Source organism: Pseudophryne corroboree, unplaced genomic scaffold (assembly GCF_028390025.1).
Source record: "Pseudophryne corroboree isolate aPseCor3 unplaced genomic scaffold, aPseCor3.hap2 scaffold_294, whole genome shotgun sequence".
NCBI classification, from domain to species: domain Eukaryota; kingdom Metazoa; phylum Chordata; class Amphibia; order Anura; family Myobatrachidae; genus Pseudophryne; species Pseudophryne corroboree.
The window spans coordinates 568,535-581,920 of record NW_026969607.1 but is presented as its reverse complement, the minus strand read 5'-3'; the positions used below and the strand labels follow the sequence as shown (position 1 = coordinate 581,920).

Below are 13,386 nucleotides of genomic sequence, written 5' to 3'. Positions count from 1 at the left end.
CTCTTAGCAATTTTTGCAGTTGGATCGCTTATTGTGATTGCAATCCAACCTGAATCAGGCCCTATTACCTATCACAATGCGCTGCGGGCAGTACAAAATTGGGTTAATATAGGAGAAAAACCCCCAGACCTGTGCTCCTTAACTGTACCTGGTGGCTAGTGGAGCGGCTGCCCAGTAATCAGTGTCCACCGCAGTGCGCACACGGCCCACCCCCTACGGCCTCGCTCCCCTTCATCAGCGGCATCGTGATCCGGAAGGGTGGTGTGTGTGTGACTGACCTTAGGATGAAACCGGAGCCTCCGCTGCAGTGACCCAGCAACCAGGGCACGGGAGTATACAGCGCCGCTGGGAGTGATGAAGCTGCAGTAAAGATGTCTATTAGACCTAGCCTGCTGCAGCCCTTGTAGATTCTCATAAAACAAGTTCTTCTTTTCTTGTCAAAATTAATAGCTAAGAATAGGCTGCCTGAGGCAGGCCCCTGTTAATTGGCCTGCTACTGAAGGCACCAACTACAAACTGAGCTCCCTGTTCATGGAAGCGGGGTTATAGAGGAGAATGCACTGAGCTTCTTGGGAACAGTCAAAAGCTTTGAGCCGGTTGGTGCCTCAGATCAAGATCCTACTCTACACCCCAATGTGAATCCTTGTGGAGTCCAGTGTACCCCACAGAAGAAATTAATGTGTCACACCCATTGGCAGCAACCTTAGAATAGCTGCTGACGGGCACAATTGAGAAAGGAAGGGGGGGGGGGGGACATTTGAATCCAGCACATAGATGCAATTCAAATATGTAATTTGTACCTTCCTATTTTAAAATATAATGGATGAACCTCACCATGTGAGAACAATCTTCATGATCAAGAGATCTAATATGTAAAATAAGTATGAGTTGGGATAGGGCTGGGGAGGGTGGCAGCTCGGGCAGCCCCTCCCCCGTCAAGTTAAGGAGATTCAACTGAGGAAGCACAAGGGAACTCTCGTCTGGGGACAACAACTGCAGGGAGACCACGTCTTTTCAGATGAACATGGGAGGGCGGAAGGCTGCCTAATACTGAAGCACCATCAAATATCAAACCATATCCAACAACTAGTACAAGCATTCCTGGGGGAAGGTCTGCAGCAGACGGATTTGCATACGGTGATGTCATCCAAGCAGTGGGCCAAAGTTGGCTGGAACCCTCATCTGCATATGAAAAGAGAAAAGGGGCGTGCAGGGCATGGCGGCCTTTTGCAGTGCTTGGATGACCCCTAGTTCGCATTAAACACCCCCACCCTCCTTTGGTGTGGGGCTCATGTTGGCCATGCCCCATCCCCTGAAGCATTCATGCTGATTTCTTGCAGCAGCTGGGCACTGTAACAGCTCCAGAGCTGCTCTGTAAGGCAAGTAAAAGGGTGTGGGCCCTGCAGCACCACCTGTAGTTCGCATTGTGCGTTGGAAGGCACAAAGTAAGCAGACGGGAGGAGAAGTCAGGATAGTACACAAGGGCATCCTTTTCTCTTAGTCCGTAGAGGATGCTGGGGTCACATTAAGAACCATGGGGTATAGACGGGATCCGCAAGAGACATGGGCACTTTAAGACTTTCAAAGGGTGTGAACTGGCTCCTCCCTCTATGCCCCTCCTCCAGACTCCAGTTATAGGAACTGTGCCCAGGGAGACGGACATTTCGAGGAAAGGATTTATTGTTAAACTAAGGTGAGCATCTTACCAGCTCACACCTTAAGCATGCCGCAGAACGTGGCATTCAACAGAACACAAGCCAACGGCATGAACAATTGCAGCAAAAAGCTGACCAGAACCGTAACACAACATGTGTATAACCACAAGTAATAACTGCAGACACAGTATGGACTGGGACGGGTGCCCAGCATCCTCTACGTACTAAGAGAAAAGGATTTACCGGTAGGTATTAAAATCCTATTTTCTCATACGACCTAGAGGATGCTGGGGTCACATTAAGAACCATGGGGTTATACCAAAGCTCTTGAACGGGTGGGAGAGTGCGTACGACTCTGCAGCACCGAATGACCTAACTTGAGGTTATCATCAGCCAAGGTATCAAACTTGTAAAACTTAGCAAAAGTGTTTACTAAATAGCTGCTCGGCAAAGTTGCAATGCCGAGACTCCCCGACCAGCTGCCCAGGATGAACCCACCTTTCTAGTAGAATGGGTCTTCACCTAATTCAGTAACGGCAATCCTGCCGTGGAATGAGCATGCTGAATCTTACCACAGATCCAGCGCATAATGGTCTGCATGGAAGCAGGACACCTAATCCTGTTGGGAGCATACAGGACAAACAGAGCCTCTGTTTTCCTAATCTGAACAGTTCTGGTGACATAAATTTTCAAAGTTCTGACCACAGCCAGAGACTTTGACTCAACGAAGGTGTCAGTGGCCAAAGGCACCATGTGGAAAGATGAACCACCTTCGGCAGAAATTGTTGACGTGTCCTCAATTCTGCTCTATCTTCATGAAAGATCAAATAAAGGCTCTTGTGATACTGCATGGTTTGTACTGTTTTCCATGTGCTCCCAGATCTTTCAAGCAAGTAGCATGGTCAAGAAAGTTCTGTTTGAAAAGAAACAAACATTTACTGTCATTGTTATGCAAATAAACTTACATTAAAGCTAACAAGAAAGCACACTCGTTCTGTCTTTAAACTGATAAAAGAAACCCCAATAATATGGGGCATGCAAAAATTGAGATAAAACTCAGTTTTGCTCCTCTCCACGGAAATCTTTAATAAAAGGCGAAATATTTGTTAGTTCTGAAGAGAAACCAGAGCATGACCAAGATTCCACCTGTCGCCTGAGTGCCATGCCAGCAGTTCTCATTCAGCTCAAAGTGAGCACCCAATTTGAATGAAAGAAAGCAGATTTCTCACCAGGCTTCCCCTTGCTATAAACATGGTTTGTACTCTTTTCAATGTGCTCCCAGATCTTTCAAACAATTAGTGTGGTCAAGAAAGTTCTGTTTGAAAAGAAACAAACATTTACTGTCATTTCTATGCAAATGAGCTTACATTAAAGCACACTCGTTCTATCTTTAAACCAATAAAATAAAACCCCAATAAGATGGGGCATGCAAAAATTGAGATAAAACTCAGTTTTGCTCCTCTCCACGGAAATCTTTAGTAAAAGGCGAAAGATTTGTTCGTTCTGAAGAGAAACCACAGCATGACCAAGATTCTACCTGTCGCCTGAGTGCCATGCCAGCAGTCCTCATTCAGCTCAAAGTGAGCACCCAATTTGAAAGAAAGAAAGAAAGCAGATTTCTCACCAGGCTTCCCCTTGCTATAAACATGGTTTGTACTCTTTTCCATGTGCTCCCAGATCTTTCAAGCAATTAGTATAGTCAAGAAAGTTCTGTTTGAAAAGAAACAAACATTTACTGTCATTTCTACGCAAATGAGTTTACATTAAAGCACACTCGTTCTATCTTTAAACTGATAAAAGAAACCCCAATAAGACGGGGCATGCAAAAATTGAGATAAAACTCAGTTTTGCTCCTCTCCACGGAAATCTTTAGTAAAAGGCGAAAGATTTGTTCGTTCTGAAGAGAAACCAGAGCATGACCAAGATTCCACCTGTCGCCTGAGTGCCATGCCAGCAGTCCTCATTCAGCTCAAAGTGAGCACCCAATTTGAAAGAAAGAAAGCAGATTTCTCACCAGGCTTCCCCTTGCTATAAGCATGGTTTGTACTCTTTTCCATGTGCTCCCAGATCTTTCAAGCAATTAGTATGGTCAAGAAAGTTCTGCTTGAAAAGAAACAGACATTTATTGTCATTGTTATGCAAATAAACTTACATTAAAGCTAACAAGAAAGCACACTCGTTCTGTCTTTAATCCGATAAAAGAAACCCCAATAATATGGGGCATGCAAAAATTGAGATAAAACTCAGTTTTGCTCCTCTCCACGGAAATCTTTAGTAAAAGGCGAAAGATTTGTTCGTTCTGAAGAGAAACCAGAGCATGACCAAGATTCCACCTGTTGCCTGAGTGCCGTGCCAGCAGTCCTCATTCAGATCAAAGTGAGCGCCCAATTTGAAAGAAAGCAGATTTCTCACCTGTCTTCTCCTTGCTATAAGCATGGTTTGTACTGTATTCCATGTGCTCCCAGATCTTTCAAGCAAGTAGCATGGTCAAGAAAGTTCTGTTTGAAAAGAAACAAACATTTACTGTCATTTCTATGCAAATGAGCTTACATTAAAGCACACTCATTCTATCTTTAAACCGATAAAAGAAACCCCAAAAAGATGGGGCATGCAAAAATTGAGATAAAACTCGGTTTTGCTCCTCTCCACAGAAATCTTTAGTAAAAGGCGAAAGATTTGTTCGTTCTGAAGAGAAACCAGAGCATGACCAAGATTTTTATCTGAAAATATGTGTTCTCCCTGCAGTTGTTGTCCCCAGATGAGAGTTCCCTTGTGCTGCCTCAGTTGAATCTCCTTTACTTGACAGGGGGATGCTCGAGCAGCGACCCTCCCCAGCTCTAGCCCAACTCCTACTTACCTGCCAGGTGAGATACTATGATCATGAAGGTGCTTCTCCCAGGGCAAGGCTCACCCATTGCACTCTGGGTGTGCTGCTTCTGCGATTTCCCCAAATGTGGGAAACTTGACTGCATAATTTGTGTTTCCCCTGGTCGGCTCACGTATAATTCAGATCTCTTTGTCTCAGGTCTCTCTCAAGCCTAGTTTGCTGTCTGTTTCTACTTCTCTTTTCTTGAGCCGCTCCCTTCTATGCCCTTGCGCACTATCCTGACTTCTCCCGTCTGCTTACTTCGTGCCTTCCAACGCACAATGCAAACTACAGGTAGTGCTGCAGGACCCACACCCTTTTACTTGCCTTACAGAGCGTCTCTGGAGCAGTTACAGTGCCCAGCTGCTGCAAGAAATCAGCTTGAATGCTTCAGGGGCTGGGGAATAGCCAACATGAGCCCCACACCGAAGGAGGGTGGAGGTGTGTAATGCGAACTAGGGGTCATCCAAGCGCCGCAAAAGGCCGCCATGCCCTGCACGCCCCTTGTCTCTTTTCATATGCAGACGAGGGTTGAAGCCAACTTTGACCCACTGTTTGGATGACATCACCATATGCAAATCCATCTGCTGCAGGCCTTCCCCCAGGAATGCTTGCACTAGTTGTTGCATTTGGTTTGTTGTTTGGGGGTGCTTCAGTATTAGGCAGCCTTCTGCCCTCCCATGTTCATCTGAAAATATGTGTTCTCCCTGCAGTTGTTGTCCCCAGATGAGAGTTCCCTTGTGCTGCCTCAGTTGAATCTCCTTTACTTGACAGAGATGTGCCTGAGCAGCGGCCCTCCCCAGCCCTATCCCAAATCATACTTATTTTGCATAGGCGATACCATGGTCATGAAGATTGTTCTCCCAGGGTGAGGTTCATTCATTGCATTCTGGGTATGCTGACCCCTGTGATTTCCCCAAATGTGGGAAACTCGACTGCATTATTTGTGGTAGTGGGGGACTGTGTTTGTGCTTTCCTCTGGTCAGCTCTGGTAAAAGTCAGATTTCTTTGTCTCAGTTCTTCCTCTAGCCTTGTTCTTCTTTCGAGAGTTCCCTTGTGCTGCCTCAGTTGGATCTCCTTCACTTGACAGGGGGGTGCCCGAGCAGCGACCCTCCCCAGCTCTAGCCCAACTTCTACTTACCTGCCAGGTGAGATACTATAATCATGAAGGTGCTTCTCCCAGGGCAAGGCTCACCCATTGCACTCTGGATGTGCTGCCCCTGCGATTTCCCCAAATGTGGGAAACTTGACTGCATAATTTGTGTTTCCCCTGGTCGGCTCTCGTATAATTCAGATCTCTTTGTCTCAGGTCTCTCTCCAGCCTAGTTTGCTGTCTGTTTCCACTTCTCTATTCTTAAGTGCCTTCCAATGCACAATGCAAACTACAGGTAGTGCTGCAGGGCCCACACCCTTTTACTTGCCGTACAGAGCAGCTCTGGAGCTGTTACAGTGCCCAGCTGCTGCAAGAAATCAGCTTGAATGCTTCAGGGGCTGGGGCATAGCCAACATGAGCCCCACACCAAAGGAGGGTGGGGGTGTTTAATGCGAACTAAGGGTCATCCAAGCGCCGCAAAAGGCCGCCATGCCCTGCATACCCCTTTTCTCTTTTCATATGCAGATGAGGGTTCCAGCCAACTTTGGCCCACTGCTTGGATGACATCACCGTATGCAAATCCGTCTTCTGCAGAACTTCCCCCAGGAATGCTTGTACTAGTTGTTGCATTTGGTTTGTTGTTTGGGGGTGCTTCAGTATTAGGCAGCCTTCTGCCCTCTCATGTTCATCTGAAAATATGTGTTCTCCCTGCAGTTGTTGTCCCCAGATGGGAGTTCCCTTGTGCTGCCTCAGTTGAATCTCCTTTACTTGACAGAGATGTGCCTGAGCAGCGGCCCTCCCCAGCCCTATCCCAAATCATACTTATTTTGCATAGGAGATACCATGGTCATGAAGATTGTTCTCCGAGGGTGAGGTTCATTCATTGCATTTTGGGTATGCTGACCCCTGTGATTTCCCCAAATGTGGGAAACTCGACTGCATTATTTGTGGTAGTGGGGGACTGTGTTTGTGCTTTCCTCTGGTCAGCTCTGGTAAAAGTCAGATTTCTTTGTCTCAGATTTTCCTCTAGCCTTGTTCTTCTTTCGAGAGTTCCCTTGTGCTGCCTCAGTTGGATCTCCTTCACTTGACAGGGGGGTACCCGAGCAGCAACCCTCCCCAGCTCTAGCCCAACTCCTACTTACCTGCCAGGTGAGATACTATGATCATGAAGGTGCTTCTCCCAGGGCAAGGCTCACCCATTGCACTCTGGGTGTGCTGCTCCTGCGATTTCCCCAAATGTGGGACACTTGACTGCATAATTTGTGTTTCCCCTGGTCGGCTCTCGTATAATTTAGATCTCTTTGTCTCAGGTCTCTCTCCAGCCTAGTTTGCTGCCTGTTTCCACTTCTCTTTTCTTGAGCCACTCCCTTCTATGCCCTTGCGCATTATCCTGACTTCTCCCGTCTGCTTACTTTGTGCCTTCCAACGCACAATGCGAACTACAGGTAGTGCTGCAGGGCCCACACCCTTTTACTTGCCTTACAGAACAGCTCTGGAGCTGTTACAGTGCCCAGCTGCTGCAAGAAATCAGCTTGAATGCATCAGGGGATGGGGCATGGCCAACATGAGCCCCACACCAAAGGAGGGTGGGGGTGTTTAATGCGAACTAGGGGTCATCCAAGCACTGCAAAAGGCCGCCATGCCCTGCATGCCCCTTTTCTCTTTTCATATGCAGATGAGGGTTCCAGTCAACTTTGGCCCACTGCTTGGATAACCTCACCGTATGCAAATCCGTCTGCTGCAGACCTTCCCCCAGGAGTGCTTGTACTAGTTGTTGCATATGGGCCCTCATTCCGAGTCGTTCGCTCTGTAAATTTCATCGCATCGCAGTGAAATTCTGCTTAGTACGCATGCGCAATATTCGCACTGCGACTGCGCCAAGTAATTTTACAATGAGGAAAGTATTTTTACTCACGGCTTTTTCTTCGCTCCGGCGATCGTAATGTGATTGACAGGAAATAGGTGTTACTGGGCGGAAACAGGCCGTTTTATGGGCGTGTGGGAAAAAACGCTACAGTTTCCGGAAAAAACGCAGGAGTGGCCGGAGAAACGGGGGAGTGTCTGGGCGAACTCTGGGAGTGTTTGTGACGTCAAACCAGGAACGACAAGCACTGAACTCATCGCAGATGCCGAGTAAGTCTGAAGCTACTCTGAATCTGCTAAGTAGTTTGTAATCGCAATATTGCGAATACATCGGTCGCAATTTTAAGAAGCTAAGATTCACTCCCAGTAGGCGGCGGCTTAGCGTGTGTAACTCTGCTAAAATCGCCTTGCGAGCGATCAACTCGGAATGAGGGCCATGGTTTGATATTTGATGGTGCTTCAGTATTAGGCAGCCTTCCGCCCTCCCATGTTCATCTGAAAAGATGTGGTCTCCCTGCAGTTGTTGTCCCCAGATGAGAGTTCCCTTGTGCTGCCTCAGTTGAATCTCCTTTACTTGACAGAGATGTGCCTGAGCAGCGGCCCTCACCAGCCCTATCCCAAATCATACTTATTTTGCATAGGAGATACCATGGTCATGAAGATTGTTCTCCCAGGGTGAGGTTCATTCATTGCATTCTGGGTATGCTGACCCCTGTGATTTTCCCAAATGTGGGAAACTCGACTGCATTATTTGTGGTAGTGGGGGACTGTGTTTGTGCTTTCCTCTGGTCAGCTCTGGTAAAAGTCAGATTTCTTTGTCTCAGATCTTCCTCTAGCCTTGTTCTTCTTTCGAGAGTTCCCTTGTGCTGCTTCAGTTGGATCTCCTTCACTTCACAGGGGGGAACCCGAGCAGCGACCCTCCCCAGCTCTAGCCCAACTCCTACTTACCTGCCAGGTGAGATACTATGATCATGAAGGTGCTTCTCCCAGGGCAAGGCTCAACCATTGCACTCTGGGTGTGCTGCTCCTGCGATTTCCCCAAATGTGGGAAACTTGACTGCATAATTTGTGTTTCCCCTCGTCGGCTCTCGTATAATTCAGATCTCTTTGTCTCAGGTCTCTCTCCAGCCTAGTTTGCTGTCTGTTTCCACTTCTCTTTTCTTGAGCCGCTCCCTTCTATGCCCTTGCGCACTATCCTGACTTCTCCCGTCTGCTTACTTCGTGCCTTCCAACGCACAATGCGAACTACAGGTAGTGCTGCAGGGCCCACACTCTTTTACTTGCCTTACAGAGTAGCTCTGGAGCAGTTACAGTGCCCAGCTGCTGCAAGAAATCAGCTTGAATGCTTCAGGGGCTGGGGCATAGCCAACATGAGCCCCACACCGAAGGAGGGAGGAGGTGTGTAATGCAAACTAGGGGTCATCCAAGCGCTGCAAAAGGCCGCCATGCCCTGCACGCCCCTTTTCTCTTTTCATATGCAGACGAGGGTTGAAGCCAACTTTGACCCACTGCTTGGATGACATCACCATATGCAAATCCATCTGCTGCAGGCCTTCCCCCAGGAATGCTTGCACTAGTTGTTGCATTTGGTTTGTTGTTTGGGGGTGCTTCAGTATTAGGCAGCCTTCTGCCCTCACATGTTCATCTGAAAATATGTGTTCTCCCTGCAGTTGTTGTCCCCAGATGAGAGTTCCCTTGTGCTGCCTCAGTTGAATCTCCTTTACTTGACAGAGATGTGCCTGAGCAGCGGCCCTCCCCAGCCCTATCCCAAATCATACTTATTTTGCATAGGCGATACCATGGTCATGAAGATTGTTCTCCCAGGGTGAGGTTCATTCATTGCATTCTGGGTATGCTGACTCCTGTGATTTCCCCAAATGTGGGAAACTCGACTGCATTATTTGTGGTAGTGGGGGACTGTGTTTGTGCTTTCCTCTGGCCAGCTCTGGAAAAAGTCAGATTTCTTTGTCTCAGCTCTTCCTCTAGCCTTGTTCTTCTTTCGAGAGTTCCCTTGTGCTGCCTCAGTTGGATCTCTTTCACTTGACAGGGGGGTGCCCGAACAGCGACCCTCCCCAGCTCTAGCCCAACTCCTACTTACCTGCCAGGTGAGATACTATGATCATGAAGGTGCTTCTCCCAGGGCAAGGCTCACCCATTGCACTCTGGGTGTGCTGCCCCTGCAATTTCCCCAAATGTGGGAAACTTGACTGCATAATTTGTGTTTCCCTTGGTCGGCTCTCGTATAATTCAGATCTCTTTGTCTCAGGTCTCTCTCCAGCCTAGTTTGCTGTCTGTTTCCACTTCTCTTTTCTTCAGCCGCTCCCTTCTATACCCTTGTGCACTATCCTGACTTCTCCTCCCGTCTGCTTACTTTGTGCCTTCCAATGCACAATGCAAACTACAGGTAGTGCTGCAGGGCCCACACCCTTTTACTTGCCTTACAGAGCAGCTCTGGAGCTGTTACAGTGCCCAGCTGCTGCAAGAAATCAGCTTGAATGCTTCAGGGGATGGGGCATGGCCAACATGAGCCCCACACCAAAGGAGGGTGGAGGTGTTTAATGCGAACTAGGGGTCATCCAAGCACCGCAAAAGGCCGCCATGCCCTGCACGCCCCTTTTCTCTTTTCATATGCAGATGAGGGTTGAAGCCAACTTTGACCCACTGCTTGGATGACATCACCGTATGCAAATCCGTCTTCTGCAGAACTTCCCCCAGGAATGCTTGCACTAGTTGTTGCATTTGGTTTGTTGTTTGGGGGTGCTTCAGTATTAGGCAGCCTTCTGCCCTCCCATGTTCATCTGAAAATATGTGTTCTCCCTGCAGTTGTTGTCCCCAGATGAGAGTTCCCTTGTGCTGCCTCAGTTAAATCTCCTTTACTTGACAGAGATGTGCATGAGCAGCGGCCCTCCCCAGCCCTATTCCAAATCATACTTATTTTGCATAGGAGATACCATGGTCATGAAGATTTTTCTCCCAGGGTGAGGTTCATTCATTGCATTTTGGGTATGCTGACCCCTGTGATTTCCCCAAATGTGGGAAACTCAACTGCATTATTTGTGGTAGTGGGGGACTGTGTTTGTGCTTTCCTCTGGTCAGCTCTGGTAAAAGTCAGATTTCTTTGTCTCAGATTTTCCTCTAGCCTTGTTCTTCTTTCGAGAGTTCCCTTGTGCTGCCTTAGTTGGATCTCCTTCACTTTACAGGGGGGTACCCGAGCAGCGACCCTCCCCAGCTCTAGCCCAACTCCTACTTACCTGCCAGGTGAGATACTATGATCATGAAGGTGCTTCTCCCAGGGCAAGGCTCACCCATTGCACTCTGGGTGTGCTGCTCCTGCGATTTCCCCAAATGTGGGAAACTTGACTGTATAATTTGTGTTTCCCCTGGTCGGCTCTCGTATAATTCAGATCTCTTTGTCTCAGGTCTCTCTCCAGCCTAGTTTGCTGTCTGTTTCCACTTCTCTTTTCTTGAGCCGCTCCCTTCTATGCCCTTGCGCACTATCCTGACTTCTCCTCCTGTCTGCTTACTTTGTGCCTTCCAACGCACAATGCGAACTACAGGTAGTGCTGCATGGCCCACACCCTTTTACTTGCCTTACAGAGCAGCTCTGGACCTGTTACAGTGCCCAGCTGCTGCAAGAAATCAGCTTGAATGCTTCAGGGGCTGGGGCATAGCCAACATGAGCCCCACACCAAAGGAGGGTGGAGGTGTTTAATGCAAACTAGGGGTCAGCCAAGCGCCCCAAAAGGCCACCATGCCCTGCACGCCCCTTTTCTCTTTTCATATGCAGACGAGGGTTGAAGCCAACTTGGACCCACTGCTTGGATGACATCACCATATGCAAATCCATCTGCGGCAGGCCTTCCCCCAGGAATGCTTGCACTAGTTGTTGCATTTGGTTTGTTGTTTGGGGGTGCTTCAGTATTAGGCAGTCTTCTGCCCTCCCATGTTCATCTGAAAATATATGTTCTCCCTGCAGTTGTTGTCCCAAGATGAGAGTTCCCTTGTGCTGCCTCAGTTGAATCTCCTTTACTTGACAGAGATGTGCATGAGCAGCGGCCCTCCCCAGCCCTATTCCAAATCATACTTATTTTGCATAGGAGATACCATGGTCATGAAGATTTTTCTCCCAGGGTGAGGTTCATTCATTGCATTTTGGGTATGCTGACCCCTGTGATTTCCCCAAATGTGGGAAACTTGACTGCATTATTTGTGGTAGTGGGAGACTGTGTTTGTGCTTTCCTCTGGTCAGCTCTGGTAAAAGTCAGATTTCTTTGTCTCAGATCTTCCTCTAGCCTTGTTCTTCTTTCGAGAGTTCCCTGGTGCTGCCTCAGTTGGATCTCCTTCACTTCACAGGGGGGAACCCGAGCAGCGACCCTCCCCAGCTCTAGCCCAACTCCTACTTACCTGCCAGGTGAGATACTATGATCATGAAGGTGCTTCTCCCAGGGCAAGGCTCAACCATTGCACTCTGGGTGTGCTGCTCCTGCGATTTCCACAAATGTGGGAAACTTGACTGCATAATTTGTGTTTCCCCTCGTCGGCTCTCGTATAATTCAGATCTCTTTGTCTCAGGTCTCTCTCCAGCCTAGTTTGCTGTCTGTTTCCACTTCTCTTTTCTTGAGCCGCTCCCTTCTATGCCCTTGCGCACTATCCTGACTTCTCCCGTCTGCTTACTTCGTGCCTTCCAATGCACAATGCGAACTACAGGTAGTGCTGCAGGGCCCACACCCTTTTACTTGCCTTACAGAGTAGCTCTGGAGCAGTTACAGTGCCCAGCTGCTGCAAGAAATCAGCTTGAATGCTTCAGGGGCTGGGGCATAGCCAACATGAGCCCCACACCGAAGGAGGGTGGAGGTGTGTAATGCGAACTAGGGGTCATCCAAGCGCTGCAAAAGGCCGCCATGCCCTGCACGCCCCTTTTCTCTTTTCATATGCAGACGAGGGTTGAAGCCAACTTTGACCCACTGCTTGGATGACATCACCATATGCAAATCCATCTGCTGCAGGCCTTCCCCCAGGAATGCTTGCACTAGTTGTTGCATTTGGTTTGTTGTTTGGGGGTGCTTCAGTATTAGGCAGCCTTCTGCCCTCACATGTTCATCTGAAAATATGTGTTCTCCCTGCAGTTGTTGTCCCCAGATGAGAGTTCCCTTGTGCTGCCTCAGTTGAATCTCCTTTACTTGACAGAGATGTGCCTGAGCAGCGGCCCTCCCCAGCCCTATCCCAAATCATACTTATTTTGCATAGGCGATACCATGGTCATGAAGATTGTTCTCCCAGGGTGAGGTTCATTCATTGCATTCTGGGTATGCTGACTCCTGTGATTTCCCCAAATGTGGGAAACTCGACTGCATTATTTGTGGTAGTGGGGGACTGTGTTTGTGCTTTCCTCTGGCCAGCTCTGGAAAAAGTCAGATTTCTTTGTCTCAGCTCTTCCTCTAGCCTTGTTCTTCTTTCGAGAGTTCCCTTGTGCTGCCTCAGTTGGATCTCTTTCACTTGACAGGGGGGTGCCCGAACAGCGACCCTCCCCAGCTCTAGCCCAACTCCTACTTACCTGCCAGGTGAGATACTATGATCATGAAGGTGCTTCTCCCAGGGCAAGGCTCACCCATTGCACTCTGGGTGTGCTGCCCCTGCGATTTCCCCAAATGTGGGAAACTTGACTGCATAATTTGTGTTTCCCTTGGTCGGCTCTCGTATAATTCAGATCTCTTTGTCTCAGGTCTCTCTCCAGCCTAGTTTGCTGTCTGTTTCCACTTCTCTTTTCTTCAGCCGCTCCCTTCTATACCCTTGTGCACTATCCTGACTTCTCCTCCCGTCTGCTTACTTTGTGCCTTCCAATGCACAATGCAAACTACAGGTAGTGCTGCAGGGCCCACACCCTTTTACTTGCCTTACAGAGCAGCTCT

General features: G+C 48.4%; 16 non-coding genes and 4 pseudogenes across 16 annotated transcripts; 15 read left to right on the top strand and 5 right to left on the bottom strand.

Moving 5' to 3' along the window:
* Nucleotides 1–2,671: 2,671 nt before the first annotated feature.
* LOC135014946 (U5 spliceosomal RNA) lies at nucleotides 2,672–2,787 on the bottom strand. The gene has a single exon (XR_010213295.1). It is a non-coding gene; the product is annotated as a U5 spliceosomal RNA (small nuclear RNA).
* Nucleotides 2,788–3,062: 275 nt separating this feature from the next.
* On the bottom strand, nucleotides 3,063–3,178 carry LOC135014932 (U5 spliceosomal RNA). Its single transcript, XR_010213280.1, has one exon. It is a non-coding gene; the product is annotated as a U5 spliceosomal RNA (small nuclear RNA).
* A 278-nt stretch (nucleotides 3,179–3,456) lies between these two features.
* Nucleotides 3,457–3,572, bottom strand: LOC135015464 (U5 spliceosomal RNA). The gene has a single exon (XR_010213719.1). It is a non-coding gene; the product is annotated as a U5 spliceosomal RNA (small nuclear RNA).
* A 286-nt stretch (nucleotides 3,573–3,858) lies between these two features.
* LOC135015448 (U5 spliceosomal RNA) lies at nucleotides 3,859–3,974 on the bottom strand. Its single transcript, XR_010213702.1, has one exon. It is a non-coding gene; the product is annotated as a U5 spliceosomal RNA (small nuclear RNA).
* Nucleotides 3,975–4,244: 270 nt separating this feature from the next.
* Nucleotides 4,245–4,360, bottom strand: LOC135014923 (U5 spliceosomal RNA). The gene has a single exon (XR_010213271.1). It is a non-coding gene; the product is annotated as a U5 spliceosomal RNA (small nuclear RNA).
* A 144-nt stretch (nucleotides 4,361–4,504) lies between these two features.
* Nucleotides 4,505–4,656, top strand: LOC135015299 (U1 spliceosomal RNA; annotated as a pseudogene).
* Nucleotides 4,657–5,338: 682 nt separating this feature from the next.
* LOC135015051 (U1 spliceosomal RNA) lies at nucleotides 5,339–5,502 on the top strand. The gene has a single exon (XR_010213401.1). It is a non-coding gene; the product is annotated as a U1 spliceosomal RNA (small nuclear RNA).
* A 152-nt stretch (nucleotides 5,503–5,654) lies between these two features.
* Nucleotides 5,655–5,817, top strand: LOC135015345 (U1 spliceosomal RNA). The gene has a single exon (XR_010213640.1). It is a non-coding gene; the product is annotated as a U1 spliceosomal RNA (small nuclear RNA).
* A 615-nt stretch (nucleotides 5,818–6,432) lies between these two features.
* On the top strand, nucleotides 6,433–6,596 carry LOC135014992 (U1 spliceosomal RNA). The gene has a single exon (XR_010213342.1). It is a non-coding gene; the product is annotated as a U1 spliceosomal RNA (small nuclear RNA).
* Nucleotides 6,597–6,748: 152 nt separating this feature from the next.
* On the top strand, nucleotides 6,749–6,890 carry LOC135015284 (U1 spliceosomal RNA; annotated as a pseudogene).
* Nucleotides 6,891–8,101: 1,211 nt separating this feature from the next.
* Nucleotides 8,102–8,265, top strand: LOC135015270 (U1 spliceosomal RNA). The gene has a single exon (XR_010213604.1). It is a non-coding gene; the product is annotated as a U1 spliceosomal RNA (small nuclear RNA).
* A 152-nt stretch (nucleotides 8,266–8,417) lies between these two features.
* LOC135015324 (U1 spliceosomal RNA) lies at nucleotides 8,418–8,553 on the top strand (annotated as a pseudogene).
* A 698-nt stretch (nucleotides 8,554–9,251) lies between these two features.
* On the top strand, nucleotides 9,252–9,415 carry LOC135015069 (U1 spliceosomal RNA). Its single transcript, XR_010213419.1, has one exon. It is a non-coding gene; the product is annotated as a U1 spliceosomal RNA (small nuclear RNA).
* A 152-nt stretch (nucleotides 9,416–9,567) lies between these two features.
* LOC135015158 (U1 spliceosomal RNA) lies at nucleotides 9,568–9,730 on the top strand. Its single transcript, XR_010213507.1, has one exon. It is a non-coding gene; the product is annotated as a U1 spliceosomal RNA (small nuclear RNA).
* A 674-nt stretch (nucleotides 9,731–10,404) lies between these two features.
* Nucleotides 10,405–10,568, top strand: LOC135015457 (U1 spliceosomal RNA). Its single transcript, XR_010213713.1, has one exon. It is a non-coding gene; the product is annotated as a U1 spliceosomal RNA (small nuclear RNA).
* A 152-nt stretch (nucleotides 10,569–10,720) lies between these two features.
* Nucleotides 10,721–10,883, top strand: LOC135015200 (U1 spliceosomal RNA). Its single transcript, XR_010213547.1, has one exon. It is a non-coding gene; the product is annotated as a U1 spliceosomal RNA (small nuclear RNA).
* A 674-nt stretch (nucleotides 10,884–11,557) lies between these two features.
* On the top strand, nucleotides 11,558–11,721 carry LOC135015125 (U1 spliceosomal RNA). Its single transcript, XR_010213475.1, has one exon. It is a non-coding gene; the product is annotated as a U1 spliceosomal RNA (small nuclear RNA).
* Nucleotides 11,722–11,873: 152 nt separating this feature from the next.
* On the top strand, nucleotides 11,874–12,009 carry LOC135015395 (U1 spliceosomal RNA; annotated as a pseudogene).
* A 698-nt stretch (nucleotides 12,010–12,707) lies between these two features.
* LOC135015068 (U1 spliceosomal RNA) lies at nucleotides 12,708–12,871 on the top strand. The gene has a single exon (XR_010213418.1). It is a non-coding gene; the product is annotated as a U1 spliceosomal RNA (small nuclear RNA).
* A 152-nt stretch (nucleotides 12,872–13,023) lies between these two features.
* Nucleotides 13,024–13,186, top strand: LOC135015221 (U1 spliceosomal RNA). Its single transcript, XR_010213566.1, has one exon. It is a non-coding gene; the product is annotated as a U1 spliceosomal RNA (small nuclear RNA).
* The last annotated feature ends 200 nt before the right edge of the window (nucleotides 13,187–13,386 follow it).